The sequence below is a fragment of the Pleurodeles waltl genome, chromosome 7 (genome assembly GCF_031143425.1).
Source record: "Pleurodeles waltl isolate 20211129_DDA chromosome 7, aPleWal1.hap1.20221129, whole genome shotgun sequence".
NCBI lineage: Eukaryota > Metazoa > Chordata > Amphibia > Caudata > Salamandridae > Pleurodeles > Pleurodeles waltl.
Window position 1 is genome coordinate 246,207,428 of NC_090446.1, and position 27,025 is coordinate 246,234,452.

Here is a 27,025-nt window from a genome sequence, read left to right on the forward strand (position 1 = left end):
AACACATTCAGTATGCAGACGAGTGCGGGTGTGATTGAGTATCCTGTGTTTGTGGATGTCTGGGTGAAATGCACAAGGGAGCTGTCAACTAGCCTAGCCAGACGTGGATTGGAGACAGGCTGTGAGTGTATCTAAGTGCAGAGAAATGCTCACTTTCTAAAAGTGGCATTTCTAAAATAGTAATATAAAATCCAACCTCATCAATAAGCAAAACTTTCTATTACCATTCTGGCCATACTAAATATGACCTAGTTATCCCAGTCTGATCAAAATCTACCATCAAACTATATATGAGGGTAGCCCTAATACTATGCTATGAAAGGAGCAGGCTTTACAGTAGTGGAAATTGAATTTATGAGTTTTCCACTACCAGGACATATAAAACACATATTTATATGTCCTGCCTTTTACCTATATAGCACCCTGCCCTATGGGTTACCTAGGGTCTACTTTAGGGGTAACTTAAATGTAGAAAAGGGGAGTTTAAGGCTTTGCAAGGACATTTTTAAATGCCAAGTCAAAGTGGCAGTAAAACTGCATAAACAGGCCTTGCGATGGCAGGCCCGAGACATGGTTAAGGGGCTATCTATGTGGGTGTCACAACCAGTGCTACAGGCCCACTAGTAGCATTCAATTTACAGGCCCTGGGCGCTTTACTATGGACTTACAATTAAACCAAATAGGCCAATTGGGAATGAACCAATGTCACCATATTTAAGGGAGAGAGCATATGCACTTTAGCAATGGTTATCAGTAGTAAAGTATGCAGAATCCAAAACCAGCAAAAACAGTATCAGAAAAGTGGAGGGAGGCAGGCAAAAAGTGACAACCGTAAGGCTGTCAGGTCTAACACACCTAAACTTAGTAAAAAAATTAAAGGAATGGACAACATGCTACAATTTAAAGTCAAATCTTTTTAAAACAAAAAAGGAGTAGATTACTTAGAAATAACAGACAAAAGCATATTTTAAAATAATTGCCAATCCACGAATTCTCAAAAATGTTGCAAAATCTTAACCTTCAATAAACATAATATTATATTACATCAGTCAAAATGTTAAATACAACTCTAATTTAAAGAACAAATTAATTTATTTGCAAAAGTACACATTTCCAAAGAACAAAGAGGTAAACAAGTGATAAAATATAGCATTTGCCACTGAAAACATCTAAAATAAATAAGACAAATGTTCTTCAGATTTAGAGCATCCTCTCTATTCATGCTATCAAAAAGTATAATCCACCACAAACTGGCAAAAATAAAACCAATCAATCCTCCAAGCAATCTAAATGATCCACAAACTATAAAAAAAAAGAAAACGTGTTTTAAAAAAAGGAACTCCCCTGGAAACCAAAAAAGGAAATTACTGTTAAAAAATTGATTATTATAAATCAAAATAGAATTCCTTTAAAAAAGGAGGGTTAATCGCAATGCCCGCTGGGCACGTTTATTGACAGAAACCTGCAGAGTAAAACAGAAAACCCAGCTGCAAAAAATATTACATTGGCAAAGTATATACACATTATACTTAATAATAAGAAAGGAAGTACCATAATACAATATAACATAACATATCGATACGTTACTAAAACAGTTTACAAAAACTGATTCCTACACAGTAGTGAAAAACAGTACAATACAAATAAATATACAACCCAACATACAACACTGTAACTAACCTCTAGAAAACCCCTACATCCTCCCTACACTCAAAACTCTAAAAAATAAGCCTTGATCCCGGAATGGCGATGTGTTGAATTTTCTGTCACATGGTAGCCGCTGCGTCAATTCTTCAATCAGGAAGTCGGACTGCTTCGATTTAAATGGCACAAGTAAACCACAAATTAGAAGGTTCCTTTAATAAAATGGCTGTAAAATAAAAATAAAAAAGACTATGGGCCTCAACCGCCAGACTCGCGGATGTCGCTGAGACTGCCGCCAATGCAGCAATCTGAGGGGCTCATCACAATCCTGGCAGTCGGGCCACCAGGGAAGCGCCAGCTCAGACAGGATCCAATATCCCAGCAGCCTGGAGGTGGCGGTGGTTCTGCAAGCAGCGCTGCCCTGGGGATTATGACCCCTCTTCTCTGTCAGCGGTTTCATGGTGGTACAATTGCCATGAAAATGCTGGTGGAGAACGGGTGCAGGGGGCCCCAGGGAGGCCCTTGCACTGCCAATGCACTTGTCATTTCTGTATTTCTCTATAGAAATGAATGGAAAAATAAATACAAAATGTTAAAGAAATATATAGAAAAATGAAAAGAAAATATTATACATGTAAAACATGTCAAAAATGTAAAAAATGTTTACAAAATGTAGAGTATATATTAACCAATAATAATAAAAATATGCATTAATGTAATGTATACAAAAACTAGCATTCACAATGCAATAGGGGTCGCATTTACTTGAGTTGGACCTATTGGCATTGTAAATGCATAACTGGACTTTTTTTGCCACCTTAATTTGTTAACCCTGCTGCATATTTTGGTCCTTTCTGTCACATAATTTCAGTGGTCATGTACATAACTAAAGGGCTAGTTGGCATATCGGAATATTTAAACAAGGCCCTTAAAACACAAACTATTCCCAGTTGAAAAACATATTTACTTGGCAGTTGGTAAAGGCGACATTGCCTACAAGGCAATGAATGAATAACTGCACTCCAAGATTGCATGCTTACTGGATCAAAGTCCCTTTACTGCAGTCTGGTGAGTTAAAAATGATGACCATGATTTTTCACATGCTTTAGGAGGGCCATCTCACGTGATATTAATGATCCACAGTTAGCCTTGAACTGATATATTGGTTAAAACATATTGACCATTGCACAGCAAAATCATCTGTAAGCTCTCCTCATGGTTAGTTTTATATACACACACACACAGCTCAAGTTTCACAAACTCATATGTGTGTAGTTCATCTAGTCATGTTTCTGCTTTGTATTTGCAGCTTGTATCACGTTATAAAAATAAAACTAGAATGCAAAGCAGAAACATAAACTAAATGAGTGAATCACATTTTGAACTAGGTAGCTGGACAACTCTATGACAACTAGTCCAAGGGCTGGTTTTCAGTGTGTATCATGTCATAAAAATAAAAATATAAGTTCCAGAATGCAAACCAGAAACATAAACTAAATGAGCGAATCACATTTTGAACTAGGGAACTGGACAACTCCACAAATGCTACTCCAAGAACTTGCTTCCAACTTTACAATATTACAGTTGGAATGCCCTCTTGAATAGTAGTATATCACACTAAAAACACAGCAAAGCCAGGATTTCAGAACCTTACCTCACTGGTTTCATCACAGACTGCAGCTACAGCTCATGAGCTGGGGTTGGCTGCCTGCACAGGGTTTGAAAGCGGCCACTCTGCACAAATTTCAAAGGTATTTATTTAGGAGTTCATTAAAGTTGTAATATTGTGCTCAACAAATAACTCATTATTCCTGGAGGCTCAATGAAACAAACATGTACAATGCTGAAAATAGCTTTGAAGTGCTATGCAGTTGTACGACTGCTGCATCTAAACGTTGAAGCACTAAATACTGAGACAGCATAATTCTCTAAGGCTATATCGGGCCTATATATTCCATGTCCAGCCATGGTGATTTATGTTCTCTCTGGAGACGGAATGCACTTTGTCTAGTGGAAGCTTGGAGTCATTATAAGGTAGTGAAGAGGGTTAATGTGCCTGCTGCAAAGAAGGTGTATTAGGCAAATCACAAAGTACATATACAGTAAAAATGTCAAAATAACTCTGGCGATTAATGTTCTTTCTGAAGAGAGAATGTATTTTTGTCTAGTAGAGCTTGGACTCATGATAAGGTAGCGCACAGGGTTAATGTGCCTGCGGCAACGAACATGTACCAAGCAGATCACATAGTGCATGTAATGTAAAAGTGCCAAAGTATCTCTGGCAAGCAATGTTTTTTCTGGAGAGAGAACACACTTTTGTCTGGTGGAAGCTTGTTGTCATCATAAGGTAGGGCACAGGGTTAATGTGTCTGTTGCAAAGAACGAGTACTAGACAGATCACAAAGTGCATATAATGTAAAAATGTCAAAAAACTCTGGTGATCAATGTTCTTTCTAGAGAGAGAACATAGTTTTGTCTAGTGTAAGCTTAGAGTCATTATAGGGTAGCACAGAGGATTAATATGCCTGCTATTAAGACTGTGTATTAAGCAGATCAGAGTAAATATAATGTAAACATTTCAAAAACCTCTGGTGATTAATGTTCTTTCTGGAGAGAGAACAGCTTTGTGTTTCCACCTCCTTGCCAAATCTCGACTATGAAGTCACTCGAGGTCTCTGTTGTGTGTCCTGGTGACCCTTTGTTTTGTCCACACTCCCTAGCCCCTGCTTCTGACTCCACAGAGACCTCATTTCCCACACTGGACACAGTGACACCCACCTACAGCTTGCTCAGGCATGACCAGCGACCATGCGTTCAACACACCTCAGAACCTGAAAATAAAATGCTTTCTGATGTGTGTGGAAGCACTGGCGCTAATAAAAAACAAATACATCAATATTTATGATGCATTATCTGAGAAGGTAATCCAGTAACCTACAGATCACATGACTAAAAGCCAAAATCAAAAATACAATTACTCTAAATTAGGTAAAAGTGTAAATAATGTGAGCAGCGCACCAATACTGCTGATTGAGTTTGCGATATGAGCGCTGTAAGCGCCGTGGAAGACACAAAGCACAGACAAAAGAACAAAATGCTTTCCAATCTGCCTGGAAGTGCTAACACTAATAAAAAACAAATACATACATATTTACCATGCATTATCCTAGAAGGTTATGCAGTAACCTACAGATCATGTGATTAAAAGCCAAAAGCAAAAATGAAATTACTCTTCATAGGTAACAGGGTAAACACTGTGAGTAGTGCTCCGATACTGCCAACCAATTTCAAACTCTGAGCACTGTGAGTGCCAAAGCAGCCACGGAGTGCAAACAAAGGAAATGAGGAGATTGCCTACGCTGAAGTATATCGGCAAATGTGCAATAATCCATGTAAAAATGTCAGTCCCCAAGGCAGTAACAAAGCAGCTTCAAGGCGGGACAAATGTAAAGCATTTACCAATGACAGAAAGGAAGTTATTTTTGAGGGTCAAGTCCACGCACTATCGATAGTGATGGGCATGAGGTGGTTCAGGTTAAAAGCCCACAATACTTACAACAGTTCAACAGGTCAAAGTGCTTGCGCGCTCGACCTAAAAATACACTTAAATAATGTTGACAATATACATAGGAAACAAATAGGACATGTTGAAAAAAATAAATGTTTATTTTTACTTGGAAACATGTTTAAAAATATAACAATATTCATTAAACAAACTAAATAAAAATTGAAAAATTTGTTACATGTCTGTCTTCTATGAAAATATGTAATTAACATTGTTATTTATTACAAATATACAACTAACTACTTTTTTAATTATTTGTCTAAACATCAGCTATACTAATTAAATAACAAACTACACCTAATGAATAGAAATATAATTAAAGAAGAGTATTTCACAGTGAGATAACTAAAATAAATAATCATGCTCCAATGTAAACCATTTTTAAGAAAGTGTTAAACTCTAAGGGGGTAATATTTTCTATTCCCACTCCAATATAAACTCATTTATGGAAGGAGTCAGACACTAAAGGGGTGTCATATACAATTCTTGCTCAAACCTGAGGAAGGTGTAGGACACTAAATGGGTGACATTTACTATTCCAACTCTAATCTAAAATAATTCAGCAAAGGTGTTGAACACTAAAGGGGTGACATTTACTATTTCCACGCCACTCAATAGAAATTTGAGGAAGGTGTTGGACACACAAGAGGTGACCTTTACTATTTTGTTCAAATCTATACCAGTTAGGGGGGGCTGTTGGACACTCAAGAGGTGACATATACTATTCCAACTCAAATCTATACAAGTATGGAAAAGGTGTTGAACCCAAAAGGGGTGATAGCTACTGTTTTCACTACAATCAAATTTTTTTACGGACGGTGCTGCAAAATAAATATGTTGTACACAATCAGTACTACATACTTACTCATCATTCTTATAAAATAAAAATTACTTAAAAAAGACAATAACCCAGAATAAAAACTACATGATTCTATTTAACCGTTAACATATAAAATACTATGGGGGTCATTATGACCCTGGAGGACCTGCCCCACCACGCCTCAGCTGGGCTGGTGGTCAGGCCAGCGTGGCGTGCAGAACTGCCAAATTATGACAAGGGTAGTGAACTGGCATTGCAGTCAGTTCAATACCTGTACTGCCACGTCACAAAATCCCTGCCGGTAAAGATACTAATGACAGGAATACTCATTGGTGTTGCCAGCACAGGACTCCCCAACCCCCCTCCATGCCGGTGCCCCCCCAACCCCTGACCCCATCATAAGCCCCCCCCAAGAAGCGATAACTCCATCCCCATAACGTACCACCTTCCCTCATCCATGCACGCACACCCCACACATACATACACACACACATCTATGCTCACTCATTTACACACACATGCATACATGGCCAAGACACTCCCCCTAGCCCCCGCATACACGCAGTCACACAGGCACACAGACACTTGCACACAGACGCACACAAACACACACAACACCCCCCTCCATTCACACACACACACCCATTCATACACACAACACTCAACACTCCCCTCATCGGTCGATCACCTTACCTGGTGGTCGTCCTGGAGGGAACGGGGTCCATGGAGCCTGCTCTGCTGCCAGCACCCCACCAACACAACACCACCACAGTGTCTACAATGCAGTAATACGGCAGGCAGAGTTGTGATGACATGGCGGTGGCTATGGAGCAAGCTTTACTAGACCGCTGACCGCCAGTATGGCTGCTAGTGGCTTCCCCGACAAATAGTGTCAGAGAGCAGCCAGCAGTCATAATATGGCGATCTGACGACCGCCAACACTAGCGGTCATGAGGCAGGCGTGACCTTGGCGGTCTGCCGAAGTCATAATGAGGGCCTATGTTTTTTTTTACTATTAATACTGAATCTATTTTATTAATGTTTGCTAATATTTCTAAACTTTCAAATATATCATGAAAAAGGCTGTGAGAAAACTGGGCTGATTGCAAAAGCCCCCTAACTTTTTGCCCCCTTTTTTCACATTTTGCTGGTGTTTTCCTGACTCTGATGGTGCCCTGGGTACTTTTAGCGAGTCCCAGGAACTGTGCTCTGTGTAAAATGAGTATGCAAATTATGCTAATTATAAATGGCTATGTTAACCTACCTATAAATCCTTAGTCTATGTAAGGGCCTGTCGGTTTAGGGACCCCAGCATAGGTGTTGCACCCATAGGTGCCCAGTGTCTTTTTAAAGGCGGACCTGCCTTGCTGGCTACTTTTAAAGTGAAGTTATATGCAAATTCGACTTTGGAAGTAAAAGTACTTCCAAAGTCTTAAACTACCATATTTTTACATATAGGTCACTCCTGGGGTGTGCTCTAAGTACACCTAGGGTTGGGAACCATGTAACTATAAACAGGGTCCTCATAAAAATAGTTTTATAAGCCCTGTTGAAGTAAAATAGCCATATTCGTTTTCCCTCACTGTGGTGGATGGCCTCCATTGGCTAAAATGTGGAGACTTTATTTTAATTTACAAAGTACCCATAGGAGACGGATACCTTGAGTTTAGTATCCCACAACTTGCCATTGTTGGATTTAATATAACTAGTTTAGGTAAAGTGTTTTAAAACTCTACCTGATGTTTGCCCACTTCAGCTCTGTAGTGCCCTTCTCTGATTGGCCGGCATCTGGCAGCCTGACCATGCTTGATGAGGTGTGAAGTGGCCTGGGCTAAACACAAAGGATGTGCCTGGGGGAGGAGATCTACGTCAGAAGATGGTGAAACAGGATGGGGGCAGCCAAACTGGTCTTAAAAGGCAGACAAGAACATTTGGAGCAGGGAATGACCTCCCCCACAAACCCACACTATGTCCAGTCAAGGTCTTAGTAAATTAATCCATGATCAACCCTTGGTAGATTGGTCATGAGCAGTTAGGCTTAACTTAGGAGACAGGTGTGTACAGCACTTAATATCAACAAAACCGGAAATAGGCATAAGACATAATAAAATAAAAATCCAACATCAATTCATTAAAACAAATTATATTTTTATCTTTGAAATCACCCTAAAAAGAGACACAAGTCCAATAAAGGGAACCGGAGATATGATTTTTTAAAGATTAAGGTGGTCATTATGAACATGGCGGGAAAGACCGCCGACCGCCGTGGCGGTGGTGAACAGAATCCCGCCGGCGGCGCCGAATGTAAACCTGCCATATAATGAACAAAAAACCCAACTCTGCCAACCATTCCCACACCACCACTCCCCGCCAGACCCTGTCGGTGGGAATCCCCGCACACCCCTCCCTGCCACCGCCAAGCACACCCACATCCCACCCTCCAAATATTGATGCACAAATCACCTCAGCGGACAGTGGAGGCTGGATGACCATTGGCGGCTGGGACCGACACTGGCGGCAAGTGGGCCCAACAGCAACCAGTGCACACATTGGATAGTCTTAGCACCCAGACACCTGACACACATCCAGAACACTATAAAACACCCCCAGACACACCCCACAATCCCTTGCAAGGTAATCAGGACCAGAAGATCGAGAGCACCAGAGCCAGACAGAGAACGTCAGCAGAGAGGACACGCATAGCGACACACACACACGAGCACCCAAACACTGTCCCCAATCCCAACGCCATCCACCACCCTCACCATGTCCCCCCCAAAAATCCACTCTTCACTGAAAGGGAGCTAAGGACCATAGTGGACAAGATCCTAAAAGTGGAGCCACAAATATTCGGTTCTGAGGTGCAGCACACACCCATCGCCCGGAAAATGGAGCTGTGGCAGGCCATTGTCAACAGGGTGAATGCAGTGGGACACCATCCACGCACCAGGGACGACATCCTCAAGAGATGGAACAACCTGAGGGGGAAGGTCCGGGCCATGGCATCCAGGCCCCACATTGCAGTGCAGAAGACTGGAGGAGGACTGCCACCAACACCACCCGACTACACTGACTGGGAGAGAAGGTACTCGCTATCCTGCACCCAGAGGGACTCACTGGACTCACTGGAGGAATGGACTCGGGTAACTCGTCTACATTTACCCCATATACACCATACCTGTAAGGCATGCACCACCCCACCCAACCCACACCCACCTAGACCCACACCCCTCCCAGCCATTACCCACCACATCCACCACCCTGCATCACCCACACCTCACTACCAGGCCCACATCACTCCCGCTGTGCACAGCCACCCACCCCTGCACATACCCACAATAGAATAATAACCCCACCACAATGTAACCCCACTACTGCCACTAAATGCAATGTCCACCTCACAAAGACACCCCTGAAGGCCACTGAAAGGCACACCAGCACTAAATTGCACAGTACAGCCCACCTCAAACCCTCCTGTTTATGTAACAAACATTCCTATGTCCCCCAACAGGCACCACCGCCCATGCAACCCTAATGGAGGGGACAAGGAGTGCCACAGCATTCCAGGGAGACAGAGGCACATCACAGGACACTGGTGAAGGATCCCTGGACACTGATGAGCAGGCAGGCCCCTCACACAGCCCCAATGCTCACCATGCAGCAGCCCCACCCAGGCAAACACTGTAACCCCTAACACCCAGTCAAGACCAGCAGGCCAGGGGAGGCGTGCCCACACCTGTGGACCCAGGGCACAAACAGGTGGAACACAGCAACAGAGGCCACAGTCTCCCACCCGCAACATGCAGGAAGACGAGGGCCCCAGTACTAGTGGCATGTCAAGACCTGCGCAGGGGACACAGGCACAGGGGGCCAGGGCAAGGTCAAGTGCCCCAGTGGGTCAGAGGGTAGGGCACCGGATAGTTGCAGCAGCCCAGGAGGTCATTGCAGAGGTATTGGGGGCATACCAACATACCCAAGACAGGTTGGCACAGATTGTAACCACCCTGGAGCAAAGTCAGAGGATGCAGCTGGAACACCACCAACAGGCCATGGAGCAGTGGAAAGAACACAATGTCACAATAGCCACCATTGCTGGAGCACTGCTGCAGTTGGTCAACAAACCCTCAGACACCCACACCGGACAAGAGGCCCCCACAACAGCCCTGGACAACCTGCAACAGTTGTCTCAAGCAGCTGAAACAGCACAGGAGATACCCTCCCAGGAGTCACAAGGGCCAACCATGTCACCCCAAGTAGCTCCACAGCAGGCTCCCAAACGTAGTCTCAGGCCAAGATATGGCACTGGAAACCCAGCTAAGAACAAGCCCCCTTCCAACAATTGACACTGCTACTACTGCCAAGCAACCATCCCACCCATTCACCAACTACACTTAGCTGAGGGCTAAATAATGTACTAAATTACAAATTGGACCCACCGATGATATCAAACAGGCCTGCCAGCAAGTCGGTTTTGAGGACACCCAACCATAAGGATTTCCATCACTGTACATAGCACATTTCACTGTATTCCACCAATAAACAACATATCTCACCTGTAACACTGTCCCCTGTCTTCAATGTTGAACAAAGTGAAGTAATGATGCAACAGGCAGGGATAAACTTTATTGTCAAATTGTGCATGCTGGCGGTACAGTGTGTTTCAAAATAGTCAAGAAGGGAACGCTTATTTTGTCTGTCTGTACCAAGCTGAAGAGGTCCATGACTCGCATATCATGACCAATTCCCCCTAGTTGACATGGCACACTTACAGTATCAGTCACTAAACACATATACAGGCTGAAGTCAGAGACAGTTATTGGAAGTAGAGTTGTATCAGTTGGTTTCTGGAATTGACATCTTCCCCTTCCTCATCCTCACCTTCACTCTCCTTACCTCTCTGAGGTAACAGATCAGGACCTATAGCACCCTCCACCTCCAAAAGTGGGATTGAATGTCTCACTGCCATGTTGTGCAGCATGCAGCACGCCACAACTATCCTACACACCGTATCAGGCCCATAGGCCAGGGAACCCCCACAGATATGTAGGCACCAGAATCTAGCCTTCAGGAGACCTATAGTATGCTCTATCACCCTCCTAGTATGTTCATGGGCCTCATTGTATTTCCTCTCTGCATCCGTCCTGGGATTCCTCATTGGTGTCAGGAGCCAACGCAAGTTTGGATAGCCAGAATCACCAAGAGAAATGGTCAATACAGAGTCGTCATTGGAATGTCCTTAGTCTGACAGGCTGTTTTTCTGCAATGTGTCAGTTAGTGACAGGCACACTTACCTATGATCCACCCTCTGTCCTCTTGGAGTTGTTCCATCTTTTGTGGCACACTACTGTTCCTCAAAACAAATGAATCATGGACTGAACCCGGAAACATGGCATTCACATGAGATATGTACTGGTCTGCTGTACATACCAATTGGATGTTCATGGAGTGAAAGTTCTTGTTCCTGTTTCTGTACACCTGTTTACTCACTCTTGGGGGGATGATGGGTATGTGGGTTCAATCGATGGCACCAATAACATGGGGAATGTTTGCAAAGGCATTGAAGTCTGACTTGATGGCAGGGAGCTCAGCACTTTGGGGGAATCGCACATAGAATTGCAGATGTTTTACAAATGCATTGTAATTACCTAGCTGAACATTGGCTTTGAGAAACCAGCACCCATGCCTACTGTCACTTGAAATGAGCCTGTGGCCAGGAAATGGAGTGCGGAGAGCACCTGCACCTCACTTGGAATGGCATGCTGATTATGATTTCCGGGAGTCAGTGCAGGATCCAGTAATGCACATAGGTTCTGATTAGTTGCACGTGTGAGTCTGTAAGTGATAATGATCTGACACTCCACCATGGTCCCCATATCCACAAGTGGTCTGTACACAGATGGTGCCCTTCCTCGCCACAAGGGTTGGTACCTGTGAGGGTTAAGAACAAGGAGTCATGTGCACACATAAACTGGCATATTTGCTAAAAACATTCACTGCATTCTTCATAGTAGTGTCTGTACAATAACTGCAACCCGACAGATGTACATTGACATCACTAAGAGGGAACGGAGTAAATTATGTGGGTATATATACTCTATGGATAGAGACATAGGTGCTTCATATGGCTAGTAGGCCCAGCATTGTGACTAAATTGAATTTCAAGATGCGTAGGTGATGGCAAAATGTCTGCCTAATGTAGTTCTGCCCCTTCGTTGTGGAACTGACCTAAGACCGCTAGTGGTTGACGTCACAGTGTACGGCGGTGTTGACCGCTGTTCGCACCCTCATTGGCTAACATAGATGCCAATGGGGAATCCTGACGTATCATGATCGCCGCCAGCGGTGATGGTGCATTCTGCCGCGGAACGTACGTGCGTTCGTCATCGTGTGATCACTTGACTCCCTGATCCTGTGCGGACAAGTACTCCACTCTGTGTACTGCTGTGGCCTGCATCTGGCTATGGATGTTCCACGTGGTGCAGGAGAAAGGTCCCCGGCCTTCACCCAGAAAGAACTGGAGAAACTGGTGGAAGGGGTCCTACCCCTGTACTGCAGACTCTACGCCGGCCAGAGGTACAGGTGAGTCTGGGTTTGGGGGGCACTGTGTGTGTAATGGATGGTTTGGATTACTCTGATGTGCGCTCCTGTGAGCCAGGATGGGGCTTGGTGCATAGAATGCTATGTGCCACTGTCCTGCATGTCTGGGAGTACTGTCTGTCCTATGTCTAAAATCAGCCAGCTATTGCCATTGTGCAGGTGCCTGACCTCTATGTTTCTTCTCTGTGTCTCCCTACTAGGTCAGTGCCCACCAGAAGAGGGCACATTGGCTTGCCATCACCAAGGAGGTACGGACCCTGGGGGTCCACAACCGGCAGAGCAACCACTGTCGTAAGAGGTGGGAGGACCTGCGGTGCTGGGCACGGAAGATAAGTGAGGCCCAGCTGGGGAAGTCCTCCCAACATGGTAGGGGTGCCCATCGGGCACTGACCCCCCTCATGCGAAGGATCCTGGCAGTGGCGTACCCAGACTTGGATGGGTGCTTGAAAGCTGCACAGCAGTCACAAGGGGGTGAGTACTCACAGCCCATACTTCAGCCTGGAAGGAAGAGTGTGGGTGCGATAGGGCTCATGGTGTTTAAAGCAGGGTTTCTGACTGGTGTCCAGCTACTGTCTGCTCTCCAAAGGGTGTAGGGGTGTCCCTGTCAGGTTTCACCTACCTCAGCTTCAATGCAATGACAGGATATGGGTGTAGGTCACTATACTGCTCAGTAGTCAGGGCCATGGTCATGGGCCTAGTGCACGGTGCTGCCTGTTGGGTGTGTCTGCTGGGTAGGTGTATGTCTGGCCATTGTGTATCAGCATTCAGCTACTTACAAGTGTCTCTCCTGTTTTGTCTCTCCATCCCTGTTCTCTTTTGTGTGTCTGGTACAGCATCAACATCAGGGGAGGGAGCTGTGGCACCGGCTAGTGGGAAGACACCGGCCCACAGATCCTCGGAGGCAGAGACAACGGATGCCCAGGGGACCAGTGGGTGGGTGGGCAAGGGGACTTCCACGGGGGAGGCTGCTACCACAGGGGGTAGTGACTCCGAAACCTCCTGCGATGGGGGTCCTCCAGCGGTGGCAGACACTAGTGGACAAATCACAACCGTGAGATCTTCCGCCACCACCCATACCATCAGCGCCCTCCCTTCTGCTCCCCACCGAGTTGGCCGTGCCCACCCACCCAGAAAGGTGGGTGTCTCCTTCACCCCTGGCACCTCCTCCCCTGCCCCAGTCAGCCCTGCTGCCCTCACAGAGGAGGCTATTGACCTCCTGAGATCCATCTCTGTAGGGCAGACAACCACAACCATCGTCAATGCCATCCAGGGGCTAGCATCATAGTTGCAGCAGACTAATACCTATCTGGATAGCATTCACTGTGCCGTGTCTGCCCTACAGAGATCTTTTCAGGCTCTGGCCTCCTCTTGGACAGCAGTGAGTTTCCCTGGCCATTCCGTCCCCCCTCCAATCTCCTCTACCCCTTCCAGCACCCCACTCCCTTCACCCGTCCAAGGGACACATTCAGACACGCAGTCAAGCACATCAACACACAAAAAACACTCTTCCAAACACAAGCACCACACCTCCCACCACAAGCATTCACACAGCCAACGAACACCTGCACACACAACAATGTCCACTTCCCCAGTGTGCCCGCCTCTTCCACATCCCTGTCTGTCCCCTCTACATGCACACCCTCATGCACTGCACCTTTACTCACTGTTACTGCTCCTCTTCCTGCACTCACCACAATAGCAGACAGCCATACATGCACCCCATATACCACACCTGCACTCACCACTTCCACTGTAGTTGACACATGCAGCACACTCACCCGACTTGCAGACACCCACCCAATATACATCCACACTAGCTGTCTGTCTTCTCCCATTGTGTCTAGCCCCCACCTCCCAAAACACTCAAACACACCAAGACACCCACCCATCAGACATCCACCATACCACAGCATACTGAGCAGTCACCGGCACCCACTACATGCACACCTACACCCCATACATCAACTCCCTCTGCCTACACTCCCACGCCCTCATCCACACCCACCCCCACCCCCACCCCAATTGCTCCCAAGAAACGTTTCCTCTCCCGTGTAGACCTGTTCGAACCCACTGGCCCACCCTGTCTTGTCCCGAAATGTGCCCACCTCCTTGCCCTTTCCGCTCCTTCCACATCGCAGCCCACCCCGGTCCAGCCTTCCCATTCCAGAGCCCCTTCTGCAGTTATGAAGAAGGCCCACTCAGATCCTAAGGCATCCTGCTCTGCCCGAGCCAAACAGCCCCCACCCCCTTCAAAGGAGAAGCCTCCTCCCTCCAGCCTCCTCACGCAAGTCAAAGTCCCACCCCCGTCGTATATCCCCAACCCCCACCGCCACCCCCATTCCGTGAGGTACCTGAATACCCCTATGGTGCCCTGTTGAGTGGAGTATCCAGCACTTGTGGGAGTCAGGTGTGGCCAGTTGTGGCCAAGGAAAATTGACTTTTTATGGACTGTCAATTGGCTCTGTTATCATCATTTAGCTCAGTGAGCTAATGAATAAAGTTTCTGTGTGGCCTGTGTTTGGGCTGCATGCAGTTCCACCCTGGTGTTTTTTTAAAATAATTTATGGCTGGTGTGCTATTGGATGTCCTATGGCCAAGTTGCAGTGACCTTCGGTCAGGTACGTCTCTATTGGTGTGGGGTGTCTGACTATTGCTGCTGGGAAGGGTTGGGGGGGGCTTTGAGGAGTGGGTGGTGTGGGTGGGTATGTAACTTTACCCTTTCCTCCCTTGTATCGTAGGTTGCAGTACTTACCGTCATCGTCTTCATCAGCGGTCTCGGTCGTGTAGATCTATGGCAAGGAGCAAGGCTGGCATGATCTGCAGCTCTCTATCCATGGCTGCCGCTGCACGTTTTGTTGAGCTCCGGTGAGAGTTTCCTTCTATTTGTTTCTTTTTCGCCTGGCTTTGTGTGGCGGTGGTTCCCGCCCCGGAACTGGCGGTGGAATGGTGGTTCATTATTTGATGGATGGGTTGGGCCTTTCCGACGGCCTGTGGGCGGTCTCCGCCGTCGTCAGCGGGACTCCTTTGCTGCGGTGGGTGGTGCGCAGGATGCGTGAGTTTCATTTGGTTCATTATTTCGCGGTCAGGACCGCTCCTCTGTTGGCAGTCTCTACCGCCACCGCTGACAGTGCGGAACAGACCACCATGTTCATAATGAGGGCCTAAGTGCCTCATTACAAGTGTGGAGGTCTTATGACCACCATACCTGCGGTGACGGTCTGGACTGACACATAACAACCCTGGCGGTCTGTCTACCAGGGAACCACCAGCTCTGCCAGTCTCTTGGATCCCAGAGGTCTGGAAGTGGCAGAGATCCTACTCCACCAGGTCAGCACTGCATGGTTTCAACAGGCAGTTGGCACAGGCAGTGCAGGGGCCCCCCTGCCCAGCACCATCACAGTGTTCACTGTCTGCTTTGCAGACAGTGAAGTTGCAAGGGTGCTGGTGCACCCTGTGGTGGCAGCCTTGCTGCCAGCTCAATTACGAGCTAAAGACAATGCTGTAGCCGGTTTCCCACTAGGCTGGCGGGCGGAAACCTAGGTTTCCACCCGCCAGCCTAGCGGGAAACTCTTGAAGTGTCCAGAGGGGAGATAGCCAATGTGGCAGCAACATCCCCACCGGAAGTTCAGCGGACGGTGAAAACCGTCGCTAAACTCCTAATCAAGCTCTAACTGTTTTCTAGTGCTAAGAAATCAAAAGCGCCAATCTGGACATCTAGTTGCACTCAATCGGGGCAAAGTCAAAAGTTGAGGACACCTGTGGTGGAGCCCTGCTCGGCCTACCCTGAGCGGGAGGCATTGGTTAAAGTTTTACCTTCACACTTAGTCATTTTCTTGAAGATTTCTCCTCGACCAGAATGAAGACACAAGTTGAGGCCGACCTCGCTGGAGCCCTCTTCAGATATACATCGCGGGGAGACCTTGGTCCAGCTTCCACCATTATGAATTAGAAACTTTTTTGGGATGGTAATCTTCATCATTCAAAAGTTATACACTACACTGTAAGCGTCAGTCAAACTTTTACCTTCAGACTTAGAAATGTTTTTTGATCTTTTCGTCCATGATGTCAGACACCCTCCACAGCAAGCCAATTTCAAGGCAACTTCATTGGATTGCCTCTCCATGAACCCTCAGTGAAATCCTGGAAGTCTGGGGCTCCGGAGATTTTCAGTAGGACGAACCTGCAAGTCAGGTCAGGGTGCAGTCAACATTGGCCAGCTTGACTCACGGCGTAGGGTCGGTCCATTTGAGGAGGTTTTTTAAAAGTTGCTCCAAACAGAAGTACTTTTAAGGCCCTTTAGGTGTCCGCAACTCACCCCAAGGTTCCAGAAGCTCTGAGTTGCTACTTGGGGGTCAGGACTCCAACTTCCAGAATGCACCTGGTTCAAATCCTTAACTGACCACTGGTCACTGACCACTGGTCACTGGTCAGCTTGTCTATTCTTGCAGGGCTTGATGCAGGGGATTCTGGTCTACTTTTTACTACCTGTAGCTTACAGGGAGTCCCTTCTTGGAATAGACGAAGCAAGGCGAAGTCTTTTTCTTAGTAAAGGTCAAATTGTGCAGCTCGGCTGGTGCAGTCTTTCTGAGCGCTGTGTCCAGGTGCATGCCAGGGGTACAGCAGAGCTGTCCTTCTTCTTCTTGGCTTGTTCCAGTAGGTATCTGGAGTGTGGGGCGGCTCTGCCATACTTATCCTTGCTCCTGAGGTGGCAAGCCAAGGGGTGCTCCTGTCCAATCATGTGCAGGCCACCACCCTCTTGAGTAACCACTTCCTGTCAAGTGTGGAAAAACCAATTCCAGGGAGCAACATTCCTCCAAAATCCAATGTGGCAAACATTAAATTTTAGAGTTTAGATCTGACTGAGCCCACCTACTAGTGTTGTTAAGTTTCCCTTAACATACCCCTTTACAACCCCTTAATCTAACCAAATGGCATCTGGTTGTCTGGGGCTACAGGAAATGGGGGAGGTACGGTTGCTGTCCCAAATGTCCCTCCCTCCTTTGAAGTCCAGTTTGACTATTCTCCTCAACCTGTTCTACCATTTGCTGAGGCACATCTCCTCACAGCAGAGACTTCCTTTGTTTCAGCCCAGGCCACTTCACACCTCATCAAGTCAGCCTGGCTCAGGCTGCGACAGGCTGACCAATCAGAGAAGGGCACTATAGGGCTGAAGCTGGTAACTTTTAGCAAGAGTTCTAACACGCTTTCCCTGTTCAAGTTATTTTAAATTGAACTGCAAACACACACATCGGTCAAAAACACACACTTACGCACTAAAACACAGCACAGGCCCAGGCACACACAATAACACACAACACCACAACACGTCACAACAATACAACATATCACACATACAACACAACCAACAAGCAACGAACAGACTCAGCCACACAACCATACAACTGATCAATCGACAAATGTATCACACACTGCATTCTGTAACTATCATACCATACACCAAACACACACACACTGCATCAAAACACACCAAGCCACACAACTCAGCAATAAACACATGTAAACACAAACACCACTCAATAGCATGACAACAAATTGTGTCAAACAGACACATGCCCCTCCCACAACACACACTATCACCGTGGGACAAAAGCACAGCACACAACCTCACATACCCAAACAATACAGGTAGCACAAGCACCACACACACACAAATACTGACACACAACTAATGTCTGCCAGGAAATACTCCATACTAGGAAATGAAAAGCATGACAAAGATGTAACCATTAATCCAACAACAGTTTGGTGGTAAATATATTATGAATTCTGAATTTGGAACATCAAAGGCCATAGGCCAGTCCTGTATGTACAGTTTTGAATGCACGCAATGCACATATGTGTGCTCGGAACTTGACTCCTGACTGCCATGTAACCTCCACTAGTAGGGGAATCGAGGGGGCAGGCAGGTTCCTCAGAGATTATCGAGGTGGCAGATGGGAGAGTTTGGGCTTAGGTTTGGGAGGGGGATGTGGCTTGGGAGGAAGGTTTTAGATTTAGGGGAGGGTTGGATTTTTTGTCAGGGGTTGACTTCTTGGCAGGGGTATGGGTACTTGCAGGGAGGGCAGGGGAGGCCTTGGAGGTGGAAGTGACAGCCTTGAGGAGGGAAGCAAAACATTTAGGGGTCTTGCGGGGGAGAGGAGTAGAGAAAAAGGAAAATTCTAAAAGGAAGGCTTTTTTTGACATACCAGGACTTTCATAGCAAAAGGGTTTGGGTGTGGAAGGAGAGGGAGTGGTTGTAAGAGGTGTTGGTGTGGATGTCCTGGATGCATGTTTGTGCGAAGTATGTCTGTGGGTGCTGGGTGTCTTTTTGGTGGTTGAGTGAGGGTGTATATGTGTCTTGGGATGAGAGAGGGTAGGTGTGCCAGGGGATGCTGTGGTGGGTGGGTGACTGTCTTTAGGGGTGGTAACTGCAGGTATGGTTGATGTGCTGCATTTAGGAGTTTCAATGGTTGTGGTGTCTGTGCATATAGTGACTTAGGTGGAAGTCTGAGGGTTTGCTGTGGTGCTGTCTTTGGGTAGGATTGGTATAGTGGATGGATCTGTGAATGTTGGTGTGGTCTCTGCAGGTGTGTCAGGTGCGCTGTCTGTGATGCTGAGGTGATGGGGGTGTCAGGGCAGGTTGTGACTGTTGCTGTATGTGCATCTGAATGTTGCTTGTGTGCATGCTGGTGGGCTGTCTTGTGGTACTTAAGCTACCCTTTGATGTTCAGGTGACTGCATGCCTGTCTGTTTGTGTGCTTTGGCTTGGTCTGGGAAGAGGGGTTTGGGATTGGGAAGAGGAAGGTGGAGTGGGGACGGTAGACAAAGGTTGTCTGGCTGCCATCAGTGTGGAGGCCAGAGCTTGAAAGGATCTCTGTAGGCCAGCCAGTGCACTGTGAATGCCCTCTAGGAACGCATTATTCTGATTTGAGTTGCAAGTTACTGGATGGCATTCACAATGGTCGACTGACCCACAGAGGTGGACCTCAGAAGGTCCATAGCCTCCTCACTTAGGGCAGCTCGGCTAACAAGGGCTGGGGCAGAGGTGCATGCAGCAGAGAAGATGCACGGCCAACTGGGTGGGGAGCTATAGGGAGGGCGGTGGTAGAAAGGGGGGTGGTGGACAGAGATGGTGCTGTGGTGGTCTCAGATGGGTCTGCCACTGCCAGGGAGTATCCACTGGAAGAGGATTCCGATGATGATGATGAACTGGATATTGCCTCCCCTGTGGCACTCCCCTCAGCCTCCTGGTCACTGAGTCCCTCAGTGTCTGTGGTAGTATGACTTGAGGTCCTGTGGTCAGCAGCTTCCTCACTTGGCAGTGCCCCATCTCCTTCGCCTACCGATGCTGAGGCTGGAAAATAGAAAGAGAGGTAAGGTCATCGTATTCTTTCCAAACACTTACATCACACTGAACACATCAATCACATTGCAACCACTTGTACTACACTCCCAGGTAGAGCCAGGTTAGTGCCAACATCATGTCATAACTGGATACCACCTACACCCCTATATTACAGGAATGTCACACTCCAACTAAGTCACCTATCACACACCTACTATACCATCATATCAGTAGAGCAATCTCAATAACCATTCCATGAAAACCTGACTTGCCAACATGAATCTGAGTCCCTATCCACAGCACCATAGTCAACCAACAACCAAGCAGTGGGAAATCATTCTAACATTCATGTCATTATATCACATACACAAAAAACACATATACCGACATTTGTAGCTGATGTCATGTACCAGAAAAGGAACCACATCATGTGCCAAACACAAGTCAGCATGTTGCATACAACCCAAAACCATTTCATGTCACAGAGTCTACAACCTTCACTATTGACATATGCAAACATGCAGCAACTATACCTGCCTTTTCAATAACTGGAGTATGATAGAGTCTAAGCACATGTCAGGCAGACAGGTCCCAACAGTAATGTAGGAAAGGATAATACATATGTTGTGGAGCTACTCATCTAAGTCGTGCTCCAACTGAAAACAAAGTCATGTACACCTACAGGCGGCAACTTAGCCCATAGGATTTAACCATAGACAAGGCCAGGTACCATACCATCACCTTAAATACAATATACACCTGTTATGTGGATGAAGGCCACATACAGTACAACTAATCCTGATGATTGGCAAAATCAATAGCCCATTATTCAAGTGACAACATCACTATTCACACGTCAGACCTGAGCAAACACACTTCCGTACGTGACCATTACAATTCCACAACACACTTCTGAGCTTAACATGAGAGAGACATACACCTTGAGGCAAGCCAAATCACTGACTATGCATACCATTGCAACAACATATGAAGGTGAAATACCACATCTGCAACACAATTTGGTCAGTACTAACTATAGGGTCCCATACCAAAAGCCATCAAAACATACAATAGCAAAAATAATTATGTTGATATTGCATCACAATGTTGATATATGTCTGAACCAACAATGTGCACATGATGTTGGCAAAAACTAGTTCACATTGTACAATCTACTAAGGTGTAGTGGTCCATGTAGCATGCTCACAACACATTTGAATAGGAAATTGCTCTATAGCCACTTACCATCCAAAGAACATGCACATAGTACTTATATTCTGAGCTCTCATATTAATGATATGGGTTGCACTAGGAGTCTAATTATACCACCATGGTTTAGTACATGCAGGATGTCCATTCTGAGGAAACAGCATACGTGCCAATGTCACTTACCAACGGGGTCACCTCCTAACTGATCTGAGTAAGAGCAGCAAGTGTGGCATGTGAAATGTCAGATAGACATCACAGCCTCACAATAAGTTGACACTCATTTGTAACCTCAGGAATAGTAAGCATCTACTCAACTTGTCAGAATCAATGTTGCACATAGAGATGGATCAAGAGGCATTTGAATGGACAGTTGTCAAATACCATGACAACTTACCATCAGGATATTTGGAGTATCGATCTCTAGGTGGCAAGGAACAACCAGCAGGGCACTAAGAGCAGTTTTGTGGTGTTCATATGACAAGTCACATGTGCATCATCAATTGCTACTGTACAGAAGGGATGACGTAAGTGAGAAATATGTCCGTATACACAATACAATGTACACACTTATGTACCAATGTTGAGGACTCCACATAAAGTGTTTCCTAGAAAACACTTTAAATTTTGCACTTACACTCTGTCACAGCTTAGAGTATTTCACATTATGCACTGACCTTGCAGAGGAATGTAAATGAGTTTAGTCAGTACTCACTCCCTTGTGCCTTCTGTGCTGCCCTCAAACAACCATCCAACTCAGGGTAGGCCACCTGCAGTATGCAGGCCATTAGGTGGGTCAAAGTCCAACAGGCACCCCTTTGTCCTTGGAGGACAACTCAAGCTGGGCCTCAGCGGTCTCATGGACCCAGTGTCTCAGATCCTCCCACCACTTTTGGCAGTGGGTACTCTGCCAGCTGTGGACCCCCATGGTCCACACTTTCTAGGTGATGGTGAGCCAGATCCCCTTTTTCTGATGGGAGTTGGCCTTCATGAATAGCACAGATAAGAGGAGAAAGTCATGTACACATGCCTCATTCCAAAACAAGTATGGTGAACAGTCAAGTTAGTGCAAGTTGCCAAGCATACCCTTCCTCACACTTCAAACTCTTTTGAAAGTCACCCTCTGCAATCAGGCAATGTGTAAAGTGGAGTCAGGCATACACCGTGCATACCCAGTACCAGATTTTAGCTACAAATATAGGACCAGACTTCAAGTATCTCCTTACAATGGTACATCTCTACAACGTTTTGTCAGATTGATGTGAATGCTGTAATGTACATATGTGGATCAGGCTACATACATCACACACTACCTTCTATGTATCAGGGGTAACAGTCTTCCTGTGCACATGTGCACATAACCATCTACCCACACATGATAGCTCAACTCTTCATTCATGTACATTTTATCTACCACATCATACACTCTACCTTTGACCCATTGGTATTGCATTGTACTCACCTGTTCCTTTGGTTCACAATATGGCTGTCCATCCAAGGGTAGGACCTCCTACATAAGCTTGGCCAGCCCTTCCGGAGAGAAAACATGGGCCGTATCACCTGCAGGACCTGGCATGACTGCACCCAGAGGCAGTACCCAGTAGCTCAGGTCATGGAGGTGTTGCTCACAGCAGTGTCAGGAGTCAAGTGAGGGATTGTGCAGAAGATGGCAGTCACGTCCACCACGTACAGGACCATCACCGTCGGCGGTCATCTCTAGTGGCCCAAGTCCTCCAAAGACAGCAGTGTGCTCCAATTGCAATGTCCACCGCGGTTATAACCGCCTACCGTCATGACGACATCCGCCGGCAGAGTCAGGTCTCTTCCAGATGTCCACTATAGTAGGTCAGGCAGCTGGCATTTTAGGGCTCACATATGTATGATGAAGTTATGAAAGCTGTGTCATTCACTGATACCTCATATCTATGAACAATGTGTGAAGTGCAGGCTTACTGTTTACCAATATTAATGTGCATGTCATTAGTAGAGGAAGTGAAATGATGTTTTTTGGGTTATGTACATGAAACAGTGTTGTCATCATACTAATGACAATCTGAAGATGGTACAGGTGCAAAAAATATGTGTTACATTTCTACAGGGTTGACGTGACTTTCACTGTCAGTGACATGTATCTCCATCTAGAGTACATGCGAGGATTAGGGGATTAGAACCCGATACACTTTCCTATTTTAGCTAGCTATATGCTGAATTCCACATATTCACAGTTTCATATGACGTGAATTCAATATACTTGTGATGTTGTGGTCATACTTATGATGTATGGATTGAGTCATTTACATACTTTCTGGTGTTGTCCCACATAGTTACTGTGGCCAGAGGAGAGCAAGACATCCTCCAGTGTACCGTCCACTTGCAGACCTGCAGAGCATAGAGGTGCCACATGTAATCCACATGGATACAATTATGGATCTCTGTCATCAGTTGGAGCCAGATCTGATGCCTTCCATTTGCATTCGCAATACCATACCTCCCACTGCTCAAGTCATGTCAGCGCTGCACTTCCTGGCCACTGGGTCCTTTCAGAATACAGTGGCCCTAACTGCAGGGATGTATCAGACCATGCTCAGTCCTAGTTTTGAAGGCTGTACTGTCTGCATTGTTAAAACACCTGAACAGCTACATCAGATTTCTCCAACGTGTGGATCTAGCCCATGTAAAGGCAGATTTTATTATTTGGGACACATTACACATGTGGTTGGAGCCATAGATGGCACCCATATTGCTTGGTTCCCCCTAGTACAAATGAACAGGCATGTAGGAACAGGAAAAACGTCTACTCCATAAACATCCAAGTGGTCTGTTTGGCTGACCTCTACATTTCACAAGTTTATGCGAGGCATCCAGGATCAGTCCATGATTCCTTCATCATGCGGAACAGCAATATCCCACTGCTGTTGACACGACTATATACAGGGAGGACCTGGCAGGTTGGTTAGTCATGTATGTCATGTGTGTCTGTACCTTTTTCCTGCTACCTTTTGTGTGGATGTCCAAGATAAAAGTTTGGATTGGTGTAGCAATATCTTACAGGGGACTCTGGCTACCCAAACCATCCTTGGGTATTGAAACCAGTGAGGTACCTAACCAAGCCAGGTGAAGAGCGCTTCAGTAAGGCCCATGGAAGGAAATGGCATGTCGTTGAGTGGACTTCTGGGCTCCTGGAGGAAAGATTTTGCTGCATAGACAAATCTGGAGCCCTCCTCTATTCACCTTACAAGGCATGTCAAATAATTGTTGCCTGCTGCATGCACCACAACCTTGCCCTGAGGCGTCAGATATCATTCACTTCCAACACATAGCTTTATTCGGTTACTTTCAACCATAAAAGCAAAACAACCAACAATTGAATGAAAAAGGAAATATAAATTAGGTTAAAAAGAATAAGAATAAGATAAAAACATATATTTCAGCCTTAAAACACATAAAATTATTTTCCTTAAAAAAAAGCACCTAACCCCCTAATACCTAACATTTAAATAGACAAAGGGTTTTGTTTCAGTCTATGTGTATAGTAAAAATTTGGCAACTAAAACACTTTTTTTTTTTTTTTTTTTTTTTGGTCCTCATCATCATTATTTCCCCAGAAATTTAGTACGTATATGCCAAGCAGCTACAATATACTTACTAACCGCACAGGATAGAGGGAGAGAAGTTTCCCTCATCATGATCCTTAAGGCAACAATACAATGTCTTACCCCCATATTACTGCACACAGGTCGTAACCACTTCCGTCGCGCAATCAAATAAACAGGGCATATAAACATAAAATGTACAATAGATTCAGAAATTTGATTACAACTCGGACAAGTATCAGGACTTGCGGTCGCACTCCATGTGCTGCCATAGGATTTAAGAGGCAGACAGCCATATCTGAACTGAATATATAGACTCTTACTTAATGGGTCAAGAATTGTATCCATAAATGGTTCCAGATACGGGTACCATTTAAAATAAAAAAATTGTGAAGTCAATCTGCCGTGTGTTGAACACAGCAAGTAGTTTTCCCTGACATATATCCAGTAAACAATTTTTAAATGATTCTTCTGATCCTTCCTTATACTTTCTGGATGACTCCAAAACTCACTAAGACCCAATCTGTGGAACCATTTTGAGATGTGGCTAAACCAGGGAATGGTAAGTACATTTGGTCTGTCTAGAATGTCTTGAATAGACTCCTTGTATGTGGATAGCTCTGGGGTGGTCCATACACGGACCCAGAATAGCAATGGTCGTAGGGCAATTACATCAGAGATGCGTGAAAGGCCAAGGTCCCAGAACATAGGCAGCAGTGGGGTATTGCGAGGACAGGCCAGAGTCGACCTTACAAAGTTGTTTTCCCCCACTGCAAGCTTGCCAGTGTTCGAGGACCCCCAAATTTCAGACCCGTAGACCGCAGCGCTCTGTGCCTTTGCTTGGTAAATTTTAATAGTTGGAGTAATCACTCTCTCAGAAGTAGATTTGTGAAAGCGTAAAATGGCCCCAGATCTCTGCACCAGAATAGCTGAACTTTTTTCAATTTGGGCCCCCCAATGCAGATTGTTGCTAATTCTCACCCCCAAATAATCTATGGAGCTTACCATACCTAGGGGGGTACCATTATGGAAAATTGAATATCTCTTAGTGGGGCCACAACCCAGGGTCATAAATTTAGTTTTGCTATGGTTGAGTTCAAGGCCATAGTCGCCACAAAACAAACTAAACTTATCCACAAGTACCTGGAGACCCATAGGGGTTCTGGAGATCAGGAGGGAATCATCAGCAAATAGCAAAATTGGAATTTTATGGTTGTTCAAGGATGGAGCATCATTTTGGCAGTTGGTAACGACTTGCACCACCTCGTTGATAAACAATGTAAATAGCGTTGGGGCAAGAACACAGCCCTGGCGTACTCCTCTCTTAATATCTATTTTGTCGGTGAGTTCCACCTGCTTACCCCATCTGACTTGTGCAAATGTTTTTTCATGTAATCTTTGGATCAAATGCACTAGATTTCCTGGGATACCGATTTTATTTAATACTCCCCATAGTTTCTCTCTTGGGACTAAATCAAATGCAGATCTTAGATCTACGAAAGCAACATAAAGTTTTTGCTTAGATAGGGTGACATACTTCCAAAATAGTAATGACAGCCTGAGGACTTGGTCCATGGTGTTAGTTTTAGGCCGAAAACCGGCCTGTAAGGGGGATAAAATTTGGTTGTCTTGAATCCAATCGGTAAGCCTATCTAGGACCTGCTTAGCAAACGTCTTCTGAAGAATATCAATTAGGCTGATTGGTCGATAATTTGCAGGTGAACCTACATCACCCTTTTTGTGAATCGGTATTATTTCTGCGCCACGCCAGGAATCTGGAATAGGGCTACCAGCTTCTATGGCATTAGACAATACATTGATGTACCATGCCCATATCTTTGGTTCTGATTTGAACAGGTCCCCTGGGATCTTATCTGGATCAGGGGCTTTGGCTGGCCTCAAAGAATTAATTGCAGCTGTTGTTTCGGCTAAAGTAAAAACAATGCTCTCAGTTGTGGTCTTGTTAACAGCCCAACACTCATCATATCCAGGGTCCTCCAGAGATTGTGGTGCAGGCAGAGCATAAATTCCAGAAAAATAGGACACCCATCTTTCGGGCTGTATGTACATACCAATGTCATCATTGCCCCTTTTCGAACTAGAGGTCAACAGCCGCCAGAAGGAACTATCATCTTTGTATTTGACTGCTGCAAGCAGCTTCTGCCATATCTCATTATCCCAGTCTTTATTTGCTTGTTTCAGGGCATTAACATACCTACGTCGGGCCTCTTTAACGGCCACTTGGGTAGAGTTTT